Genomic DNA, 18,738 nt, shown 5'->3' with positions numbered 1-18,738 from the left:
GGGAGGGGGGTGGGGGGGGGTGTTTAAGAACTGATGGGGTCTCCATGGCAACCCCACATTGGCATGCCCCTGATTGGAGTATGTGGTGGCTAATTATTCAGTGCATATGCTTAAAAAAAACAATAAAGTAGGACGTATTGAAATGCAGAGCCAAGCATCGCATGGTGTGTGATTAACATATGAGCCTGCACTGCTTTTGAAGAAAGATGCCACAGTTACATCTACCACTGACATGAAATGACACAAATTTTATATTTGTCATCAAATTTTATGTTAAATACATTAGGATAAATCTCTAGAATTTTAAGTGTAATCATGAATACATTTTTTTTTGTAGAATGTAAACTTTCTCTTCACAAATTTTTTAAATATTTTTGTTACTACTAAACTACACAAACAACTTAAAATTATCTATGGGAAGTTTAAAAATTTGAGGATCCACCCAAACTGTACATTTACGCTGTGAAAACTAAAACAAAAAAAACCAGAGCAGCATGCTAATGGCAGGCCTCTGAGCACTGGCATGACAGACAAGTGTGTGTGTGTGTGTGTGTGTGTGTGTGTGTGTGTGTGTGTGTGTGTGTGTGTGTGTGAGAGAGAGAGGCGGTAGGGATGGAGGGTCTGCTGTGTGAAAGAAACCAGTGGGGTAGGAGTTTGTGTGTGTGAGAGGGGGTGGGGGGGTGGGTTACTTTAACAATGGCCGGCATTGTTTACCAATCTCCCTCGTCCATTAATCAGGACGATCCGGCTCTAATTGGCGTTTTGGTTAAGCTGGTCTCCAGACCCCGTTCCCTCCACTGGCCTAAATAATGGCGTTACGCCACAAGTGCCGCCACACATTGGGGAGGACAATGTGCTGCTTGTCTGAGGGCCCGGGATAGGATCCCCACCCTCTCCTCTTCCCGTCTTTTCTTAGCGCCCCCCGCGCCCCCAAAATAAACCTCACACAGAAACACAAAGAAGGCCTCTCACTATTGAGATCTCACTGTCGCAGGCTCCCTCTCCTTGTCTGTCTGCCCCCTCTCCTCCTTCCCACCCTCCCTCCATTTTTTTTCTCACTCATTCACTCAGTACAGTTTTTCTTCCATGCACTTATAGGTGGGTTCCTCATTTTCTGGTGGTCATGGTGAGAGTGGTCAGGTGAGAAAACCAAAACCTACTCGGTGCAAAAAGAGCTAATTTGCCAGTGTTGTATGAAAACCTCATACCTCCAAATTGGGTGAGTTTACACCAGCTAGAGGATTAAGACATTTCTCTGACCCCTTGGTCTTGTTAAACCCTTTCAAAATCACATGGTTGACATCAGAAACGCATGCTCATAGAGCCAGAAAGATCGATTAGATGGATCTTTAGATGCAACATTTCCAGTTAAATCCCAAAGTTTAGACCTTCCTCTGATTCAGAAATCATTTAAAGCTCATTTTACTGTGTTGAATAAATCATATGGAAACACATTTTGGTTTTCATGCTTTCACACCAGCTGAAGGACTTCGTGCTTCTCTAAAGACAAGACACTTCTCAGACATGACAGCCTTTCAAAACCAAATGATTGTTGTCAAAATTGATGGAGATACAAGGGATTCATTCAGTAGCAGCAAAACAAGATGAGAGGTAATGGTATTTTTTTAGATTATCAAAGTGTTGTTTCCAGTTAAATCTTAAATTTTAGATGTCACAATTCATGAGTCAAGGAAAGTTAATGACAATGTGTCAAATTTCTCATACGGCAACACATTTTCTTTTAAAAGCCAAATAGGGAGTGTACTGCACATGCAAGAAAACCGACTGGGTGATAACAAGTGGAGATTTATGAAGACCACAGTGTTGCTAATTATGGCTCCTTGTGGATGTCAGGGAGCATGTAGGTGTTTTTTTTTTCTCACACATCATCAAACAAAGCTGTCTGCACATGCATGCGTGGATGCTCCACATGCAGAAATCGTGCCAGTCGTGCGTTCAAATTGTAGCTCTTCGGAATTAAAACCCTTAGAATAATCTAATTAATGTCGCAGAAATAAGGCAATCGAAAGAGTTTTCTGAACGTCTTGGAAATCCACAAAATGGTCGATCGTCAGCGTCTGCAGTGCGACGACGGGCACAACGAAAGCGATGCAGGAACCGCAGCTGCCCTTAAAAATGCCAGCTTGTCGGCACTCAAAAGCCACTGGCTTCACGGTTTCCTCCTATCTCATCCCTTCCTGCATGTCTCTTGGGGCGATCTCTGCAATTAACACACTGGCAGTAATTAACACTGTCTTGAGGCAACCAATGGCGCGGAAAGGATCGGGGCCAACGTGAAGTGGGGGAAGGTGCAGCGCTGGCTATCCACGTTCCCCTTTTTCAGCTGCCATTTTGTGCCAGTCTTAACACCTAAGATGGTGGCAGGACTGTGACTTGCCGAGTGGGAGAGGAGGACAAACTGGCAAGGGAGGGGTCGGAGAAGAGGAGGATTATGGGATTGAGGAGGGAGTCTCTTATTTTCATTCTTCTAGTCAGTGCATTGCTGAACGGTTACCAAGACAGGGGAAAGAGAGGCGGAGAGATGGAAAGAGGCATGATCGTCAGATTGCTGCCCTATATGCACCACACATAGAGGAAGAACTCTCCCACACATGAACACAAAAAGACCCACACACGCTCAAATACACACTGACATGTCAGAGAGGAAAAACAAAGTGTTTATACAGTGTGGGTGCAAAACACAACACCCTGTGATGGTCTGTTTGTGTAAAAAAAAAAAAAAAATTGTAATTTACATGTGCTTAATATACGCTGCACACATATGAACACACACATGTGCCCATGGATAAACACACACACACACACACACACACACACACACACACACACACACACACACACACACACACACACAAACAACCAACACAGCCGTTCTCATGGTATGGTCTGCCCCTGAGCATGCAAATGACATTCATTATGCAAATGCATACAAATCAGAACCAACCATCTGAGAATCCAAGCTGGGAAAAAAAGAAAAGAATAAAATTAGATGAATGAGGGGGAAAACGTAGAAAGGAAAGAAGAAGCATGTGCGTTGAGAAAGTACAGTGTCACTTTAAGGTGCAGAAAGCACGTGTGTACACGTGTGGTCAACAATAAATGGCTTATCACTTGCTTCATGCTTTAGACACAGATATCAGAAATATAAAGATATTAGAAATATAAGAAGCTGCATAGATAGTAGTAATAAAGTAATATATACACATATTAATGAATCAGTCAATTCAGTAAAAAAAAATCGTCCAGCCATATTTACATTCACTGATGTCGAGGTTTTTCCGGATGAATACACAATGTGCCACAGTTCTTTGTTAGCGTCCTGTTCATGCGATCTTAGATTAAAAGGTTTGACAAGATGTTTTGTGGCTCATTTTTTAAAGATTTTTAGTTGTATCGACATAGTTATACTAAAGATCGGAGATGGGATGACACGCCATCTTTACTCACAGCCTCGCTGTGCCCCACTGATGCCACACTTTTGCCTTGTTTGAGACCATTGAGTTCTTTAGTAGGAAAGGCAGAAAATCAACTGCAGAAGAGCATCAACTGGAGTGGAGATGCTCCAAATGATGGCAAAGGGCTGCTAATTGCCTCTCGAGGTGTTCTTTGTTTTGTTTCACCTCTCTCACCACCACTGCCTCTGTAGGAGTTGCTCTCTAAAACCCCCAGAAGAGCTGCATGACATTATCGGCCTTCATTAAACGCAGCATCCAAACCTTGAAACCCGCCAAGAATAGAGGAGGTGGTCGTCTGTTTTTGCTTTGTGTAAAAAGAAGCCAAACACTGATGAGTCTGGATATCTCAGCTGGAGATTAATTTATGTATTCACGTTCAAAAAATACATGCAAAATATGTGAAATAGCCATTATGTGAGGGTGATTAAGAGATGCATTAATCTCCCTGTGCTTGCCTGTTACAGATGCCTCCATTTAGCAGGTGTCTGAATGTATAGGGGCTCGAGCTCCATGTCTCAACTTCGTGTTGTTCACACCTCATCTAACAGCTACAACAAAAACAGATTTCCCTCCTAAAAAAGAGAGAAAAATGGTAAAACCAAAATTTTGCCAATTATCTGGCATCGCAGAAATGGCAAAAGAAAACAGACTAATTAGAAACAGATTGAGGCCAAATTCTAACCCAAATTAAAATTTAATTAAACAAAGTAATTCATGTATGTATGTATGTATGTATGTATGTATGTATGTATGTGTGTGTGTGTGTGTGTGTGTGTGTGTGTGTGTGTGTGTGAGAGAGAGAGAGAGAAAGGAAGAGAAAGGAAGGCTGATAAAGAGAGGCTTACAGTATGAGTAAAGGTGAAAGTCTATCTGAAAATCAAAATGGTGCTTTATTTAAGAACAGACATTTATTTTACCATCTTTTTTAAGCCCTTTGAAACAGTGGCTTATGTTGGAAATTTGCTTCATTCTTCACTGATTTGTACTGGACAAATATTTCAGATGAAGACTTTGTGAGTGTTCTGACTGGAAACCTGATTTGATTTGTGATCAGTCGGAGAGGCCTCTGAATTAAAAACACACAGACAAAGTGTGACCAGGTGCCATAAATGTTTGACACACACTGAGTAAACCTCTTCTACTGAGTGTAAAATACTATAATACATGGAAATAATTTCACGTCTCTTCCTATAGATGTATGGTCATAAGAAAGTGGGGAAAATTTTTGCCAATTACAGAATCTGTTATGTATGTTTTTTATATTAAACACCCTGAAATGTCTAACTGGGCAGCACAGTTTGGTGTAATCTGGTACAATGAGCAGATTAAAACCCCTGAGAACTAAGTTGAAAATCAGGCGTGTGCGTGTGTGTGTGTGCATGTGTGTGTGCGTGTGTGTGTGTCTGTGTCTCAGCTGTTCGGGTTCCGAACTTGGCACCTTAACCAAGCCCTATGAAAAGACATCAGTCCTGTATGGTCAGTCACTACAGAGACTTAAAGACTTAACTCACAGATTTAAAAAAAGAAAGAAAGAAAGATTCAAAGTCAGTGTGAAATGAATTTTCATACCTTTGTACTTTTTAAATTTGCAGCTGAATGTTTGGACACAATAGGAAAGGATTAATTCCGAACTAATAAGCCAATGCAATCATTTACAGAGGACGAAGGGGTGAAGATTTACTGTGGGTTGGCATTTTTCTTGTTGAACAACAAAGTCACCACTATTCTGTTTTCTAGATGTGAAACATACATTTCGGATATGAAAATGCCAGATTGTTTTGCTTCAGCCGGAGTAGGTGTACATACTTATTAACAGCTTTGTCTGTCTTTTTTCATTTCAGTGTCACCTTAACTGCATATTTGGGACAGACAAAAACGTAAGTGTTAAACTAATCTTTTCCCTCCCTGTCAACCCCTTTAGTGACGTGTGTGCTATACCAGTGACTTGAAATGAAATACTCACACATACACACTCACACACGTTACGCAATCATGGTGTCAAGCCAGCCCACTGTACAAAAATCATCACGGAAACAGAGCCTGGACGCCACCTTCACTGTTACTGTGGTTTGTATGAACAACAAGCAGATTTGATGTATTTTGTGCTTTCTGTAATTATAATTCAGATGTTGATTGTCTCTGTTACCTTGAATGCATATTAGCTCGTCTGTGAGAGAAACAACACCCTCTTCTCCTCCCCTTAAAACTGCCCCTTATGTAACACGGCATCATACCTTCACGTCATCGGTTAATAGCATCCGTCGTCCGAGTCACTTCCTCTCTGCTGGTTCTTTTTTTGTCTTTTTTAATGTCGTTTACTTCATCCATGCAGGCGTGTAATGGGATTCTTGTTACTTTCGGTTATCTAGCTTTATGAAGAATGTACATCACTCATACAGCTAGATAACCAAAGATAACAGACAACCCCTCAGGCCTGCGAACGCAGCTCCCTGCCACCAACATACACACAACCTCTGATACACCTGTGAGGACAAACAATGACAGGAAATGCTTAAAGAGCTAATTCAACAAAACATAGCTGATTTACTGTATCTACTGTTTTTCACATAATCCAGAGGTGGAAATAATGCATTATAATAGTCATATATCTGGAGTGTTAATGCGGATGATTTATCACATGGTCTTACAGACGCCTCAGTGAAATGAGATGAAAAACAAGCATGACTAAAGATTCACAGGGGATACTGCTGGGAAAACACATTTTCCAAGCTATTAAGTGTTTTTATATGACTGAAATGTGAATGGGCTCTTACAAGAATTCAAAACAAAGCATTACAGCCGACTATCCAGTGAACGAAAGACAACGACAGTAAAGATTTTTATGAGGGCATCAGACACTGGACAAGAAATAGCACTGATGGGAATAATTTACACAAATATTCCTGTAAAGAAAAAATAATAGCAGAATGTAAAAGGGAAATCCTGAGAAAATATAACACATGCACTCGTTTTACAGTAGATAAATACTCGATTACTATATAAAGGTATCTAAGGACATCCAAGAACCTTTAAAGTCCTATCTGGAGTTATTGTAACTGTACAGCAAGCCAGATACATTCATGTGTATAATTCTTACACTTGCACATTTTTGCAATATCCTCTGTCCCTTCACACTTAATATTACAGCTCTGTTTTTCATCCCTATTATTCAGATATTATTAACATAAACTCTCACATCTTTAAAATATTCACTGTTCACATACTGTTTGAAAGCAGTGAAAAATATCTTATATCCAGCATTCTAGTTTAAAAAAAGCTAGTGTATTAGAAGATGTGTAACTTACAGAGGCTTTACAACAGACTTTTATTCTCACCTAACTGCAAAAAAACTGATTGAATTAGAAATGTATAAAATAAATCAATACATTTGTGGCATTTATTGTGGTTGATTAATTTAATTTACATTATGAGCCACCCCGACATTTATTACATGTAAGAGCTTTTAGTTTATTTTGTCTTAAGTAGGCTACTCTGTCCACATAGGCCTATTTTTATACATAAGAATATGTTCAGACATAATTCCCATAATACACAATTATGTGAAAAGAATGAAATGCTTAGACACTTAGCCAGATGCATCATTGTGTGTCTCATTCTTAAATGATATGTAAATATATTTTTATATTTATATAAGCCATATAAAAAAGCTTTCCTCCATTTTTTGCACAAACTGCTGAGAGTGACGTCACAGGCATCGCTGGCTTTCAATTACTGCATTAGCAGCTAAATGTAATAACTAATTAACACACACGCACACACACACACGTCTCAAACATGCCAGAGTGGAGAGGGTGTTATTTCTTGCAACATCGTGAAAACAGGCCACTGCTTCTGTCCACACATCAGAGTCAGTAAAACACACAGCAGTGAGTGAGCGGGCGAAGGTGCTGCTGCAGGTTGTTTTGCAGAAAAGCGTTTAAAAACGCCGAAAATAGGCCCACAGATAAAGATACTATAGCCTGCATATGATTGCATGTTTTACATTTTATTTTTTACAACTGCTCTCTGGAAGACTCTCCCGTGAAGCACACAAGGGTGAATTATTCGCAGGCTCTGGATTTTTGCCAACAAACATCCATTAGTGGAGATCACTTTGCTGTTGTGCGTTTGCAGGCCGTGACACACTCGTTTTAACAGGAGCTCACAGCTGTAATGTTCATATTTTACATCCACTGACGACTTCAGTGACCATACAGCCAGCATTTCGCGTTTGTTAATGTATTTATTACCAGTTCTACATATAGTTTTAAACTAATCGCCTTTTAACGTTTTTAATGAAAAGATGAACTGTTTTTCTTATCTGTGTGTCTGTCTGTTGATCTCGGTGTCGAGCTGCTGCATACAGTAACACTACATGAAGTTGAATTATGTGTCCACAGAATTTTGCCTCTTAAAGTATGTGTGTTTTTTAAAAGTTTTTAAAATCATACATTTCGACTTTTCATTTTGAATTGCATGAAAATGTGTCTGTAGCTGCTACAATGGACAAAATAATAGTTCCGTAAAATCGATAAATTGCAATGGAGTTCGCTTTATATTATGACTGTGTATAGTTCTCTCTCTAAACTTCATAATAATTATATCATTGCAACAGTTTATTTTTATTGTTTGCTTTGTGTTAATCGGATCTCTGCCAGGTGCTAATTTTAGATTTTCACAAAGCATTCGTCAGTTAAAGCAGCTTTAACACTGATCATGGCTGACTGTAAATGAGATGAGACGACTTGTCCGAAATACTTTAAATACATATGTATATATATACATGTATATAGTTTTAATTTATACAGGATATCTGGTGCATTTCCCTGATGCAGGTATGTAGAGAGCCGCAAAGCACAGAAGGCGGTGACACAGAATGGAGGCGCTATTGAAAAACCTATAGTCTAATATAATACATTAAAATGATAAACAAAGACATCATTCACGTCCAAACTGACTATAGGTAGACTACCACTGTCCCTCATTCCCTGTAGGGAAATTACAGTGAAGTTTTTGTTCGAGGTAACTTGGCAGCAGTACAGTGAGAAATGTTCTACTTTAATAGATTGTCAGGACCATAAAAGGCTGCTGTAAATGCTGCAAAATTTAAGCGGAACAGCGTTTAGGCGTTCACAAAAAGGATCCCGAAAGGATTTAAAAATGATTTCCAGGAGTAATCAATTAGTTCCACACAGCGTGCTGGTCGCTTGATTTTGTGTGTGTGTGTGTGTGTGTGTGTGTGTGTGTGTGTGTGTGTTTGTGGGTTTGTGTGTGTGTGTTTGAGAAAGATGTTGTAGTATATGGATGTTCCTAATTTTGTTGAGGTGCTGTGAGAGCTGCAATCCAGTTTAAGTCACACACATCAGTGTCGATACTAATTCATGAATCTGTGACAACCCAAAAGTGAGATCGTTAATATTCACCTGGAGGTTGGAGGAAGTCTTGATCTTCATGTCTGGTGCTTTTGGGTGTAAGGTTCTAGGGGGAAAAAATGGAAAAAAAAAAAAAATGACTTGGTAAACCCATAACAAAAATTTACTAGATTTAAAATGAGTCTGATATAGTAGCACATGAACTCCGCATTTCATCTACGAGAATGAAATCTCTCCTCCCTCTCTCTGGAAACTCCCTGGAAAACACCCTACCTGGGAAATCTGCCCACTAGGTCACTGATAGCCCCAATCTAGTCCAGTTTGCGTTGGTCAGCAGGGTCGTTCAGTCGCAGTTTTGCACCTGCAGCTTCCCTGACTCTGCACCAGTGAGGCTCCAGAGGTGCTGCTGCAGACTCACAGCGGTCCCATTTCAAATTACAGCATCTTATTGACTAGTGCCTCACAGCGCAGCCTCAGCTGTCTTAACGTGTCTTCTAACTTTCCACATGTAATCATCCCCGTCTCTCACTCATGGTTTTAGGGGAATTTAATGGATGAGATTAATTCACAGTGGGGTACTTGGCTTTTTATTTTTTTAACCTGGATTCACCTGTTAAGACTCAGGAACTGCTGAGTGCGGGGTCATGTTCCCTGCATATAATGTTGAGCCTCTCAAGGCTTTTTGAGGTAGGACCCGACTAATTCGCGCTGTGTATCATGCGACCTGGAACCCTTACTCTGAGTTATATTGATCAGGGCTTCAGTGATGACGCAAAATACAAAAAGTAGTCCATTACGTGAGTGAAATCTTTGCTTCTGCATCAGTTTTATTATAGAGAAAGTCCAAAAATAGCTTATGGTGAATAACCTGTAAAACTTCTCTAGGGCTTTCCTACAGACGGCTACAGCATGGCGCAGCAATCAGGATACTTTGACTGTAATTATAAACTCAATATTATGAATTAATAATTATAACAGAAATAAAGAAATATGCACACATGAGATGGAGGTCTGATTCCCTCTCTCACAGATTAAACTGGCCTTATGTAAGAGCCCCCCGTGCAGAGCGCTATGCTGGCACCATACTGTATAATCCCAGGAAGCCGTGTTAGAGCCGTACGCTGCTGGGTTCATGTAGAGTAATCACCTTTGCTTTTTTTTTTTTCATGCTTTCCCCCCTGCTTAGCCTTTTCAGCGCGTAATCTGTTGACAGCGAACAGGCCCAACACAACACAACACTGTGCCGTGAAAGGTTGCAACGCCCGAGGCCACTTTGACACCAGCACCAACACCAAAGGCCGGCGTCAGATACCCTGTGCAGCTTTGTAATCACAGTTCATAAAACCGACAATGAGACGCCTTGTAGAAGAAGAGGCAGTGTATATTAATATCCTTCCAGTTTGTGAACTAAACTCGTGGTACTGGTGCAACATGAACTTATGTAATACTTGGAACAACAGAGCATATGACTGATCCGGGGTCAGCACCCCAGAAAAAGATTAAAATTCAAAATTGAATTCCACATTGCTTTATTGGCATCCAAGAAAGCAAAGCTACATTGCAAAAGCCGTAGCCTATTTAAAGTAAAGAATCCCCGCTCATTAGTGTGGTATTTTCTAGGAGTCATCTATTTGTAAAATGTAGGTTAAATGGCCTGAGGGACTAGAGAGAGAGAGACAGAGAGAGAGAGAGAGAGAGAGAAGGGGGAGATAACGGGATTTCACAGGAAAAAAGTAGCTCCCTATTCTTCGTATGATATTGTTCTCAACATTAATATCAATAAAGCTGATTGTAAACTAATCAAAGGGCCTTGTGGGAGACTCGAGATCACCTGTGACCAACCAATGACAAGTTATAGGGAAGGCCACTGAAGTACACAGTGAATCTGGTGACTGGCTTCACACCATCATGGTCAGATTTCAACAAACTCCCTTGAACACACGTCTAGTGGCAAACAAAAGTGGTTGCAGCCACAAGTGAAACTAAGCGTCTGTGCTGCTGCTGCTGTCCACAGATGATGTTGAGCCTTTTATCTGAGATGCTGCTGCTGCTTCGCACCATTCATGCGTCTTTAGCTGGTCAGAAAACAGAGCAAGGCTCATTGGAAGAACACGTAGATTTAGTCTGAAAACAACGACTCGGCCTCTAAATGCTCACTTATTTCACAATAGGGTTAAACACACAATACAGCATGTTAGAGCCTAAACGCGCCCAAGCTCGCCATAAACCCTCTCATGCGCCGCTCCTGCAGGTTTTTGTCTAAACTCAGACTCCTTTGAAACAAAATCACTCATAATAAAAAAAAAAAACACGTTTCTTACGGTTTCAGATGCAGCAGGGCGGGTTGCACCGGGGTTGGATGAGCTCCTGGTAACCAGCGGTCCCTCCGGACATGCAGCATGCTGGGAGCCAAATGAGCGCGTTCATGAGCGGCGTATTGAGCTTTGTGGCGACGGCGCATCGTGACGTCTCACCGGCCCCGTCCATTTTTTTAATCTAACGGCTCCTCTTGTTTTTTCTCCTCGCATATCGTCACATGGCTGTCCTCCACCTCCACAGCCCCGATCCTCCCCTCACCAAGCAGGGGAGTTGGGGCTGTCCGCCCGGATGGCTACATCTCCACCACCGTTGTCTCCAAATGGTTTAACATCTCATTTGTCCAAAATCATATACGCCGTCCAAGTCCCACCCCCTCGTGAGTCAGTGAGGTAACACTGTTCCCACCCTCTGAGATTTTAGATATTATGCAAGACGGCCGATGCAATTATAATATGGACCTATGGCAGCGCCTCTCACGCCCCCCAACAGACACATGCAGAAGTGCATGGTGGCACCATCACTCATCCATCACCAAACATCATTCTAATTTCAATAGGGGCTTTCAGTCAGTCTGTGTTTCAACATGCATGACTGTATCATGCTGGTTGAATGTTATCCCTGAAATATCTTCATAGGCTGTCCTTCCAAGATGTGGATAATTGCTAAGATTCTAATAAAGAGATGTTATAGGCCTATTTAAATTATATCACTGTATTTATAATACTCCAAGGAGCACAGCATCTTTGTGTTTATGGTTCTAAAGTACAAATATTGTTTATTTACCTACCACAGGCTACTCCTGGGATATTTGAGCCTATAATTTTTACTGTCATATCTGTAGGCCCTATGTATGTTGTAAAGTTGACTATATATAGGCCCATTGGGGCATTTATTCAGTGCTATAGAGCAGCCTACACCATAACAGAGGGACATTCCCTATCATTTTCAGGGTTAAATTTTGAAAGTCATGTATTTGAATTTGGCTTCTTACCCAGTATTAAACTATTTCAAAGATGTTGGTGTCTGCAGCTAAAACTTGTAGAGACAGACTTGAGAGGCGCTCTGGCTTGACTAATTATCATGATAATCACACCAGAAATCCTTTGAATGCACTGAAAGACGAATCCTCTCAAACGTTATTGTGTAGGGTCTCAGTCTGTCTGTATGCACAGCCTAGACGTGCTCATCATTTGCATTAAATAAAGTTAACTCAGTCATGTTGATCTGTCTAGACCACATCAATGTCTGGAAATGCCTTCACACGCAGGCCACACTGTTGCATGTCTTTTGCCCACACACTGCAAGAATATATAAATGGCCAGCAGTTAGGCTTAGTCTGTCTATAGTAGGCATTTTATAATAAAACATCTTTTATAAAGATGTAAATTGTAACTAATGGTTGTATGAATCGTTAATAAATAACTTACTAATGTTTTATAAACCATTAATAAGAATACATTTTGGGCTGCTGTGAAAAATTGACTGGCAGGACCATTTACCTTCCAGAAAAGGATTGGCCCAAATCCATTTACCAATAGTTTATGAAGTATTTATTAATGGATGACCTACATTAAAGCAGCATTTAATTAAGAACAACAATATAAAAGTAGCTACTCCATTACAAATAAAAGTCCTGCACTCAAAATCGGACATCAATTACCAGAAGTATTATCAGCAAAGTGTAATTTAAGTATCAAAAGTAAAAATACTCATTATGCAGAGGAGTGGCCCTTGTCAGTGTGCATGGATATATATCATTACATATTATTCAACATTTTAATGCTGTGGAGAGCGGGCACATTTTAACAAATTATATATATATTTGGGTAGTTTAATCTGTAACAATGCATGATATTTTGTAAATAGGCCAATGGATCTTATGTAGAAATCTTTCCTCATGCAGAAACGTTCCACCACCGCACACATTCACAAACTGGCAACCCAAAATTTGTTCTTATTGATGGTATAAAACTGATCTATAAACGTTTAGTAACTCATTACATCATCATTAATAAATCCATTAGTTACAAGCCATTAGTTATAAGCCTTTATAAATGAGGTCTTGTTAGAAAGTGTTACCATGACGTTTAAAAGTTCTAAAAAATCATTTCACCCTTTTTCATTTTTAGGACTTAATAGCCCACCAGTAAATTCTTGAATGAAGAAATATTCCTTTAATCTGTTTTTAAGGTGTTGTGGCGCATCTTGACACAAGTTACCTTCATCAGAATCAAGTGCAATCTAATGTGAATTTGCATTTGACACATTTATCACTCGTGTAAAGAACATTGAGAATTTGAAGTTTCCACACTGCGACTCAAGGACTGCTGGACATCTCTCTATGCTGTACGCATGGCAGCCAGCTCCAGACACGTTTACTGAGCTGTGAGGAGATAACTCAAGTTCATTACCAACAGAGACCCTCCACCACCAGGCTTCACAGCACACACAGACATGTTCACAGTGAGACTTTCACATACCTCGTTGCCAGGAAACTGCTAGGCCATTACACTATAGTCTGAAAAGTGGACAACAAATTCCTGACTTTGATTTAAGCTACTTTAAGCCATTAGAAGTCATTATTATTCCAGTGTATGAAGGCTGTATAGTATACATTCTATAGTTAGCTAAATATACAGTAGGCCCGAAGATTTAAACTGCTGCAACAGTCTGCAGACCAGGGCATCCATAACCAACCAAATGTAGGCTAAATTTAACTTACACTTTAAGTCAAGTCCTAAATCCCATGTTAGTCTGGTGGGCTACCCCATAGGGAGGATATCTCTCTGCTGCGACCTAAGGAGGTTCAAAGCTACATGGAGCCAAAAGACAAAAAGTAGATCCTCATTTGGACAGAAGTCATTTTCTGTTAAGGGGATCAAGATGTGAAACTCTTTACACACAGAGCTCAAAATGGATCATCAATGGGATCATTTTAGGATCAGATTGAAACAATTTTTAAAGAGGATTCATTCTTGTAGTCATTAATGCTCCGATCATTGTCAATTTATGGAACTTTTATCGTATCATTGTTGGTAATGCTGTCTGATTGTGAATTGTTTGTCTTGTGCTGTTTCGTATGTATTTAATTGTTGAGATTGATGTATTATAAAGGCCCAGCAAGGGACAGGCATTGCAAACTAGTTAAGGCCATGAATGCTGTGGTATATGGCACTGATCCATGCCTATAGAAAATACAGTATATAAGCTACAGTGTACAGTAAGTTAGAGAGTTTCAATCATGTAGTCAAGTGGGAGAAGATGAATCCAGATGCTTATCTATTGATCAAGATGGAGCTCATAAATCTATTACTAGTTCAGCCTGTGAGACCACAAATTTTATTTTCTGAGTATGTAATATATTTATCATCAGAGTAACTAGGCCTAACTTAAGTTTGGATTAAATGTACAGTATTTACCTCTGGAAATGTAGTGGAGTATAAAGTGGAGTGTGAAGTGCCATACGTTGCAAATACTCAAGTAAAGAACAGGTTTACTTCAGTACAACACTCAGTCAAATGTAGTTGATTTCCGTCGCGGCCAAACAGCTACCAGCTGATAAACTGCACGATAGTTTTGTTAACTTTCTCTTGATAGCATCACTCAGACGTTGAGGAGAGAATTCATGGTTGAATCGTCGTCTTAAGCGACCTCCAGGAAGAGCAGCCCGGTGTGCGCCATCGTCTGTTTAAAATATTGTGACTGATTGTCCCAAACTAGTCCAGTGTGGGTGACTCTGTGACACTGATATTTAGAGGTGGTTTTACCGTAGGTCATTAGTTTGGTAACGACAGCTGAATCCTTGTGTCGCCGTGGAGTTTATTAGTGGCAAACGTGCTAACAGCCAGCTGCCCTGTTACTTATTGTAACGCGTTACACAGGCCGTGAGAAGCAGACAGTCTTTTGGCTGGTGGGTCACAGTCAGTCTCAGACCTTTACGACAGCAGTAAACCACCCTCTGCATCACCCCATTGTTTTACTGCTGCCAGCCCAGACACCATATAGCGCTTCACTGAACAGAGAGGCGGTGTACGCAGCGACGAAACCAGATTTTACGCACGCTGACTAGCAATGTACCAGTACAGCTGATATGTACAAAGCCTCACCTGTTATCACTGTAAATATGAGTTGTTGTAATTCTTTTAGCTGCCCACAAGGATTCAGAGTGTGTGCCCATGATGCATGCATGCACTCAGACCTGGCACCCTCTCACCCCCATGTCGCGCCAATATTCAAATTGGGATCCTCTGATTTGAATAAGAGCTTAATGAGACATGGTGGTGTATAATAAATGAAAGTGGGGCTACCTCGTGAGAATGAAGGCATGCTGCAGAATTACTGGAGTTATTTCAAAAAAGGAGCAAATCGGTTTTTGTTTTTTTGTTTTTTAAATCAAAGGGTTTTTGCACGATTTTTGTAAAAAGAAAAAAAGAAAAGTGTTTTCTGCAAGCCAAATGTAAAAAGATAAATATACTAGAAATAGGCTATATGGAAGTATGTGAGATTAGTTAGTAACTTGCTGAAACTTGCAACCTTAACAGCACCAACTGCTTGATTTGATGTGCACAAGATAAAATCCAGCATTTCTTTTTTTGTGTGTGTGTGTGTAAATGGAGTTGGGATTTCATTGCTGGTAGATCAGGATGAGGATCCCAGATATAGCCCAGTATCGTCTTCTGAGAGAACTGCACAAAATCAATTGGTGCTTTATCAAGAAGACCACAAGCAAGCTCTCATCATGGGGTGCTGTCATGTGAAATATGCCACAGAGCATTTATCACTCTTGTAAGCAAGAAAGTGGAGGAGTGGCTCTTGAGTTTGAAATTTTACTGGGATGTCAAGCCTGACACCTGACTTCATTTATTTATTTATTTTTTTGTATTCAAATGAAATTTTAAATTCTGCTTGTTGTTGAGGCTTCTAAAAATGTCAGCACCAATACGGTGTATTGAGCAGCCTCTCTTTCTACGTCCCAGTGATATGATGAACTCAAGGTTTTATTTTTTCACTGATTTCGTATTTAAGGGAAGAGTAATGCATTTTCACAAGTAGTGACTGTGTCAGCTGTCCTGCATCCCAGGAGTTGTGCAGATGTCCAAGTCCAACCAGAGGCTGGAAATGTTTGGATTTATTTGTCTTTGCACACTCGTGTGTTTTTCAAGTAGCTGAATCAAAACGACTCCTTGTCTTCTCTGCCAGTGAACTTTAAAGCATATCGGTATGGACAGTGAGATTTTGCTTGCTGTAATCATTCCTCCTGTTTACACTGGCCGTTAAGAGATCCCTCCCTAATGTGTTTAACTAATGGGGGACAAAACTCAGCATTCAGGAGGAATGATTGCAGCAAGAAAAAGAGTTTTATTGACACACACAGGACAAAGCAGACCCAGGCCAGTATCGTCACAGTGTTGGTCCGAGCTGATCCTGTGGTTGACATGGATGCCCCAGAGATTATAAGAAGTCCATGACTAGACAGAAAGATGGATAGATGGATAGGCCTAATATATAAAATTTAATCATCATCTATATAGTTCAAGCATGATTTATCTTCAGTATAAGACATTATCTTGATTGTGATTTCAATTCACATATTAACCAAATTAAATAAAAGCAGGAAATGATGTCAGAGTTTTAGTCTATGTTATAGATCCATCCAATCTCATATTCTTCTTAGCATTTAAGGCAATAGTGTTAGGATTTGAACCTGCAGGTTATGAAAACGTTTACACTTTGAAACAGACCAGTAGGACTTTCAGATCAACACACTTCTCCTCTTCAAGAAAGATAGGAAAAAAATGATATTTCATAGCCAGGAAGATTTTTGATTTGAAGAAAAAATTATTTCTGTTATTATATATCAATACTTGTGAATGTTTTATAGCAAATACAACTGCCCTATATTTTTTTAATCAAAGTGTTTTTATTCTTAATTTAGTAAATCGGAAAATACAATGGAAATAATATTTCTTACTCTTACTCACTGTGGGAATTGTCAACATGCAGTTATTTCAGCTTTGCCTTTATGACAACAAATTGAACAAATACAGATATCAACGCAGCAAAGAAACATTTGATGATGGCAGTCTGTCTTTCTGCGCAGAGGATTTGACTCAGACCACTTTGTGGACACAAACTTATCAGGATAACGGAGTGACACGCATTTTAATTGGGGAGGTTATCTCAGCATTTCAACTTGAACTTTCAAAAATCGCCCCGAACAAAGATAAATATGACAAATAAGTCGCTGTTACTAACAGGCGACATATGAATTTTTCGCATCCATTAAAGCACATGGAAGCAGCACATGAATGAACTTCACTGAATTCACTTAGTATTTAACAGAAGATCACGATCAAACTAATCTTGACTTGCAGCATGGAAAAAAATCTTCAAATTAAATTTTTGTTTTTTTCTGAAACAACGAATTTCTGAATTAATTGTCCTACTTTTATTTTTTATTTTATTTGGATTATTTTGCTCATCATCGGACATTCGTGAAGTCACAACAGAAAAGGCCCAAAACTCAAAATAACACATTTTTAATCTTCATTTATATCGCACCACTGTCAAAAACCGCGTCCTTTCATTGAAATCTTTTTTTCTGTATGGACTGTGAATTGTATCATTATAGCTAGTTAATACTCTAACTAGCATCTGCTCACTGGTTTGGCTGAATAAAAGTTAGAAACTTATGTTTGCGACGTAAATCGTTTAGGACGCTCAACAGACTCAGTGAGATGCTTCCAGTCAAACTGCTCATTTTGTTTTGCAGTTTTTGTTGAAAGGAGAAAAAACAACAAACCATTCAAAAAAAAAAAAATTTTTTTTTGAGCAGTTGCAGTCTGTAAAAATGAATGTTCCGATTATGATCTTGTGCACAAGAGGCCATCGGGTATTAGGATCATATTCAAAGCCTCACAAATTAAAACGGAACTAAAAACAAACGGATTCGATCATGACTTAGATTTTCAGCTCTACATTTAAAACATGATTAGTCCAACAGGCACCGTCAGGACTATGGAGAAGGCCACAGATGAGAAGAACACTCAATAATTTCCACCTTGTATAATTCAAATCCACCTGGAGCACGCTGCAAGACAAATCTAAGCTCTGCGAATCTTACATTTTTTATGCAGGTTTTCGTGTACAGACGCCTATATACTGGGTGGAACCATAACAGCCTACAGGTTGTATCAGTAGAATTAGTTATTTCATAGCAAATCAAACAGGTCTGAGGACCGGCTGTCACATTGGTAACGGTGTACTGATCTCTCACAGCTCTCTGCCAGAGGATGTGATGTGTTTACTCAATATCTGGTGGTTTAATGCGCATTTACTGACCGAACACTAATAAAAAAAAAAAAAAAAAGTATATCAGTGAGATATTTGTCTCGTGGTTGCATCAGGGAAGCACCTGGCGAGTAGTTCCTAAATCAGTTAGATGAAATCAGGCCCCAAAAAAGCAGAACATCACAGTCATATGCATTTTTCTCTATTCTACTGATGCCATCGTGTGGACATTTTATGCATTACACCCAGAGCACCGTGGATTATTGAATTCTAACTATCTG

At 39.7% G+C, this 18,738-nt stretch overlaps 1 long non-coding RNA gene across 2 annotated transcripts in view; it reads right to left on the bottom strand.

The window, feature by feature from the left end:
• The window catches only part of LOC147818902 (uncharacterized), a 14,420-nt gene extending 2,946 nt beyond the window's left edge, over nucleotides 1–11,474 (bottom strand). The window contains exons 1-2 of one of the 2 annotated variants that reach the window (XR_015437486.1): nucleotides 11,170–11,474; nucleotides 8,900–8,954 (exon numbers count right to left, since the gene is read on the bottom strand). This is a non-coding gene — a long non-coding RNA (uncharacterized LOC147818902). Of the gene's footprint in view, nucleotides 1–5,710; nucleotides 5,953–8,899; nucleotides 8,955–11,169 lie in introns of those variants that run through there. The other variant, XR_015437487.1, reaches the window with a different exon arrangement.
• Between the last annotated feature and the right edge of the window lie 7,264 nt (nucleotides 11,475–18,738).

This window comes from Seriola lalandi, unplaced genomic scaffold (assembly GCF_002814215.2).
Source record: "Seriola lalandi dorsalis isolate HSWRI2012SDOR001 ecotype SW California unplaced genomic scaffold, Sedor1 jcf7180002054408, whole genome shotgun sequence".
Classification (NCBI taxonomy): domain Eukaryota; kingdom Metazoa; phylum Chordata; class Actinopteri; order Carangiformes; family Carangidae; genus Seriola; species Seriola lalandi.
Note: the sequence above shows the minus strand (reverse complement) of the source record. Positions and strands in the feature narration are given on the sequence as shown.